The sequence below is a fragment of the Rhinopithecus bieti genome, unplaced genomic scaffold (assembly GCF_001698545.2).
Source record: "Rhinopithecus bieti isolate Rb0 unplaced genomic scaffold, ASM169854v2 scaffold_41678, whole genome shotgun sequence".
In the NCBI taxonomy this organism is placed as follows: Eukaryota; Metazoa; Chordata; class Mammalia; order Primates; family Cercopithecidae; genus Rhinopithecus; species Rhinopithecus bieti.
Genome location: NW_016816817.1, coordinates 33529 through 39966, shown reverse-complemented (window position 1 = coordinate 39966; position 6438 = coordinate 33529). Strand labels below are relative to the sequence as shown.

The window sequence follows — 6438 nt, the reverse complement described above, 5'->3', positions numbered from 1 at the left end:
ACCACTATCCCAAGACTATTGAAAAGGTAGTTCTTTCCCCATTACTCATCATTGTCTATTTCATCCAAATTCAGGTGGTATGAGGTGTGTGGGTTTACTTCAGGTTCTCTGTTCTCTTCCACTCATCCCTGTGGAAGCAGGTCCCTAGAGTTTGAGTGAAATTTCTAATCAGAGAGTATGATGCATCCAATGTAGTTTGGATTTCTCCAAATATCTTTGGAAATGCAGGGCATTTTGTGGTCTAGCATGAACTTCAGCATTGTTTATTTCTATGTCCTTAAACCAATTTGCTCTCTAGTAAAGGTATACAATTAAAGAGTAGAGTGGGACAGTTTAGTCCATGCATTTGTACCTTGTTTAATGATGAAAGCAAGGCATTGACTGTTTCTGTTACCTTGTGTAGTTGTTGTTTATTAGTTCTCTGTGGTTGCAATACTCAGAAACCTTCTTTTTAGCCTTTTTTTTGGAAAATAAGATAGGATACAGTTAACTCTAGACATCCTGCTGTGGAGTAGAACAGCTGAATTTATTCCTGTCATCTGAGTTAACATTGTATCCATTTCCCAGTTCCTGCACTGCCTCCCCAACCCCCAGGCTCTCTTCATGACTGTGGAACGTTCTACTTCTAGGGGATAAAGTCATTTAGAGAGAAAGTTGATCTCATTCTCACTGGCATGGAATCGTGCCATGTTTGTCTCTCTCTTCCTGGCTCATTTCATAGAAGGTCATGTCCTCCAGGTTTCTGTACGTTGCTGTAGATGACATAGATTCATGAATTTCTATTGCCGAGGAGGATTCCCTTGTGTACTGCAGTTTCTTTATCCCTTTATCTGTGCATGAACAGGTAGGTGCCTTTCCCAATTCTCTGCCTCCTCTATTCCAGCTGACCTCCAAGTCTAGCAATCACTCCTAGTTACCACTGTGGTGGAATTTTAACAAGTCACAAGGGCCTGTGGTCCCAGCATTACCCTTCCCCACATCCACTCTGAGTTCTGCTTTTTCAGACCCTTGCTCTGATCTCTCCAATGGAGGTTTTCCAGGCCCAGTGGCCATAGGAGGACAGAGCTGGGGAGGAAGGCCTCACTGTCTTGATATGGAGGTCTCCAGCTGGTGGCCAAAAGAGCCCTGTCCTCTGATCGCCTGCGGTCCCTCCATGCCACAGTCTCACTCACCTTCTTCTGTCTCTGCAGCCTCATCTGGGCTCTCTGGGGGTTCCTCTCCTGGGTGGCCACCTTAAAGCTCCCCGCCTGCCAGGTGTCAGGGACAGGGACAGTCAGGCTCTCCTCCCTTCCCCCAGTTACACCCCAGCCACCCCACACTTGGATCCCCAGGGACTGGCGTGAGTCACCTGGCACAGTGCTCATACCACCGGCCCAGCTCCACACTCCCTGTGTGTGTCACCCAATCATGCAGCCAGGCCTCCCTGAGACTGTTTCCTCTTCTGTAAAGAGCCATGGAAACCACAGCTACCTCACAGGGCCTCTTGAGTGCTCATCAGTTCCCAGCAGCTGTTGTCATTGTTCTCCCCCTCATCCCTCTGAGGAAGAACCATTCACGAGCACCCTCCAATTGCTTTCTTTTCTTGAACCTCATTTCCACCCTGTGAGGCCTGCACTACAGGCTCAGCATCCCTTCATTTTCCAGATGAGGAAACAGAGACCCAGAGTGGGCAGTGACTCCCCAGGACCAAAAAAGAGAGGGAATCTCCTCCCCTTCCTGGAGGTTCTGTCTCAGCTGCCTTCACCCCACATCCCAGCACCACCACCCATCTTGCTCTCTGGAGTCTCTGAGTGTCTGGGTCTTCAGCCTGACAGAGTTGTGATGGGAAAGGGGCAGGGCATTTTAGGAGACCCGGTTAAGTGGCACCTGAGTATCTGAGCCCCACTGGAGTCTCTGCCACACAAACCGGGTTTGCGCCATGCCAAATCCATGGTTTGGCCTCGCCAATGATCCCCCAGGGGAGTTCCGTGCACAGAACTCTCTCTTCCTCCACTCAGGATGTGGCCTCCTGAGGTGACATCTCTGACGGACATGGCAGGGTTTTCCAGAATCCTGGGTGGGGTGACATGTTGCCTTCTCATTTGCATGGAGGTTTCTGAGATCTGGTCAGGGAGGATCCCCTAGGAATGCATGGATCCCCCAGATACTTGTCATGAGCATGTGTCACTGCTAACTGGTGAGCATCCTGTGACATGACCATTTTCAGATGTCTGCAAAGGGCAGAGCAGGGAGTCCCAGCAAGCACATACATCTGTCCTGAAGTTGCCCATTAGTACCCATAGCTGTGCTGTCTACTGGACTCCCTGGCACATGAGCTTCCTCTGTTGTCATTCCCTCTTTCCCCCAGTGTGGGCAGAGGCCCCCTGACCATGGAGTTGTGCTGCATACAGAAGCAACAGCAGAGGCCTGGCTTCCTGAGGAATTGCTCCCAGTTTGAAGAAGGAAGAAAGTCCCACCTATAATGAGCATCCCCCAGCCTGGAGGAAGCTCCATGCCAGCAGCATGGACCAGCATGGGAGCCAGAGTCCTGCTAATGCTGCAGCTCATCACTCCCGCTCAGAAGCCCAGCAGCCATTGCCACATCCCATTTCCAGGGCCTCCTGTCCCCATGCCCCCAAGTGCCCATGGACCCCCACACCTCTCTTCCTGGTTGCCCAAAGTAGGCCTGGAGGGAATTTTTAAAGTCCACGTTCTGTAGGTAAGTCAAAACATTACCAAATAACCACTCCACACCGGGTCCAATGCCCTTCCAAACTCACTCTTTTCTGTGACCCTTAAACAAGTGTCCCGCATCTCCCAGACTCCACTGTACCTTTATCAACAGGTCCCTCTTCACTGCAGTGTCTTTTTTGCACAGTTCTTTTAAATATTTTGTGTTTTTGCTATGGACAGAGGAAAGAAAAAAGGGTAAATTTGGCAATCAGGGGGCAGATTTGTGAGTTCCAATCCCTTTTGTTTGAAAACCCAGTGAATCCCAGCTTCCTGTGTGAGCATTTCCAGTGGGGTCCTCTGATGACAAGGGCTCCAGAGGACCAGAGTGGGACTGTCATCCTCCTCCCCTGGGCCATCTCTACTTCACATGAGCCTCTGCGTGCTCACAGTTAGCTTCCAGCTGGACACAGTTCCACTGCTGGGTACAAATACTTGAAAGCCTCCAGTTGGCTCTAGCCTGTTCCTGATGGTTAAAAAACCCTTAGTCCTGAGTTGGAAATCCTTGCCTAGGAGTCCAGGGCAGCTTAGTGACTACACTCACCAGCCCATCCCTACCTCCAATGTCCCTGTCTCCAAGAATGTTTCAGAGTCATTGAGGGCATATGGGGAGACCTATGCGTCCCTAGGTCAACACTGGTGCTCCCCTGGAAGGAGCTCCTCACCTGGACACTCCTGCCCACGTCTTGTGTAGCCGATGTATTGGGTTGCTGCAGAGAGCAGAGACGATGGCATGCACTGAGGAGAAGTTGTTGAGGCTTAGGCACTCCTGGAGAGGGAAGAGTGAGCTGTGAGGTCCAGAGTTGAAGTCAGACCCACTTCAGCCTCAGCCCCCCTCTTCTGAGGTCTCCCTTCCTGAATGAAGCAGAGGCCCAGGGAGCCTCAGGAGGGTACACCTGGGGCTGAGTGAATGTCACTCATCTGGGAGGATTTCAGTTCAACCCAAGGAAGATCCCAGGTCAGAAGTGAGCAGCCACCACTGTTCCATAGGGGTCAAGGTCAGGGAAGCTCTGGGAAGAAGGGCCTAGGGGATGGGCAGGGCTCAGGCTAGAGATACAGATGCTAATCCTGAAAGCCAATGGAGGAGAAGATACAGTTCCCCATTTTTAGAGAGGGAATTCCAAGGCCCAACCATGGCTTATCCTGGCCACCTTGATCCAGTGCTCCACCAACCTGGCCCTGTCCTGGGCCCTCATGCTGTTTTCCCCAAGGCAGGAGGTGGTGACACAGTTGGTGAACCTGTTGAAGTGTGCAATGGTGGCACAAACTGTGGGTGCCACGTGCTCACTCCCCTTCTGATGTCATTGGCCCCAGATGGAGCCCATGCATTCGTAGAGCTCCACCTTCTTGAGCAGCTCCTTTGGGAGAGTAGGATAGTGTCACGGATACAGCACACCCCAGCTCAGAGTCACCCACAGTACCAGGCAGGAAGTGAACTCACAGTCATCCACAGTCTCTGGCAGGAACAGAGATGGAGCTCAGAAAGCTCCAGACATGTGGGAGTCCCTGCGTTTGGTTTTCTGCCCACTGACGGCCCTGAATGCATCATGGCCCAGAACCCAACAAGGGTGGGAAGTGAGAGTGACATTTTCTCCCTGGCCATCCTCACTCCAAGAACTAGAAGGTGGCTCAGGCCTGCCCATCCTGAGGTCTCTACTTCCTCCCATCCCAATCAGCCCTCTACTCCTTCTCTCCCTACTGGTGCACTTTCCTTGTGGCAGCTGCAACCTTGGGCTCTGTTTGGGTGTCTACCATAAAATCTAGTATGCATCAGGTACCTAAAAAGTGCTGAGGGTGGTGAGGCTCCTGAGCAGCTGGAAGAGTGACCCATGGCCCTGCCTGCCCCTCAGTGGTAACCTGCCCTGTCCTGCTTTCTGTTCATCTCCTGTTATTCAGTCTGCAGTCACTGTGCAGCTGGCATGGGTGATGTCCCATCTTTGCTGTCCACATGCAGACAGGGAAGGCTTGTGGGTGAGGAAACTCATCCAGATCCCATGGTTGGTAAGAAGTGGGGCTGAAATTGGACCCAGGGCATTGGCCGCTCCTCAGGGAGAGGCTGGTCTGAGCCAGCTGGTGCCAGAGGCACAGCCTGGAAAGCCCAGCTGCTCACCGCATCCATGAGGGTCAGCTGCTCTGCCAGCAGCCTGGGAGGGAAGGTCGTGATGTCACGGGACTGCCAAAAGTCACCCCAGTGACAGGGACAGAGGGACTCTGGGGCTAACTGCGGCTCCAGCACTGTTCCTGGAGGAGGCCCTTCCCATGGTGCCAGTGCTGGTGCTGATGCTGAACATAAATATCCTGGTGCATCCAGGGTTGCACATGACTCTGACTCCAGAGCAGGCTGCAGGTCTGCCAGCAGTGGTGGTGCTGGCTCCAGGGCCAGCATTGATAATGCGTGTTGCCTAGGAGGTGGAGCAGGATCTGGAAAAAGAGAAAAGGTCACCACACCAGTCACTTTTTACTGGAATTTCCAAGTACAGAAATGACTGGATGGAATTTAAGGGAATTGTAGCCCCGAAACACAACCCCCTGAAAGTCTTCGAGACTGCAAGCCTCCTCACCTTTTGGCTTGGCCTCCTTGGGCTCTGGAAGCACCAACTGGCCTAGCACAATTTCCTGATGGTCCTCCAAGTCCAGTCCAGGCCAGGTGAAGGTCCTGAAGGCCAGCTTTATCCAGAAATATGACCGTTGCAGGGCCTGGCAGCAAACTGAAGTGTTTTCAGGGGGCCAGGTGAACAAAATGGAGGAGGTGGTGCTGGTGATGGAGTGGACAGCTGAGTCAGAAGACTGGCCTTCTCCCACACAACCCTCCAGGGCACCCTTGTGTGGATCTGTATCCCTGGCCTTTTGCTGCCTGTGTAGAAGACAGCCCCACCCTACCACAAGCCATCAGTGCTGTCCTGGAAGGGGCAGATCTGGCCATGTAGCAGGGCTGTACAGACCCTTATGCGCCCCAGTGTCCCACTGACATTGTCTTCCCAACAGCCCTGGAGCACACCACTGTGCACCTGAGCACTCAGGACTGCAGCTCCAGGCAGATTTGTGAGCAGCTTGTTCATCAAAGCTCCAGCTCTGGTTCCCCTGGCCGTGAGGTTAGGTGGGTAGGTGCAGAAGTCAGATGGAGGAGAACAGGGAGAGCTGGGAAGCCACAGTGCTGGGGATGGTCTCTCAGTGGCCAGCTGTGACCTGAGCCTCACTTCTCATTTGCAGGGGACCTAAGTTTCCATTTACAGAACTCAGTATTTGCCTCTTGCAGAGGAAGTCCCCAGATGTCAGCCTTGTCATGGGAATTATAAGACATATGAACCCCAGGGCTCCTTTAGTCTCTCCCCAGCCAGAGTCCACATATTTCCCCCCATGTTTTGTGAGTGAAGAGGCCCTTCAGAACCCTCAATCCCCCAGTTTATACGTGTTGCTGGGCTCCATCATTCTAGTCAGAATCTGGGGGGATGCCACTATACGTAGAGGAGGCCATGAGGGTTTCACTTCTAACATTCTGTAGATATGACCTGTTTATTCTGTCTACTGTGAGCACCTGACTCTGAGTAGAATTGAGGCCCAGGGATTGTCATCTGCTTTGTTTATGAAATTATGCCAAGCCACAAGAAGAACGATGTACAAATGAGGTGTTTTGTATGTATGTGTTGAATGAGTGAAACCTAACCATTGGAGAACCCCAGTGAGCCTCTCCAGATGTCTGAGTGGGCCTGTGGCTCCTTTTCAGCACCA

General features: G+C 52.2%; 1 pseudogene; it reads right to left on the bottom strand.

Moving 5' to 3' along the window:
* Positions 1 to 1192: 1192 nt before the first annotated feature.
* Positions 1193 to 5907, bottom strand: LOC108517396 (ral-GDS-related protein-like; annotated as a pseudogene).
* Positions 5908 to 6438: the final 531 nt, after the last annotated feature.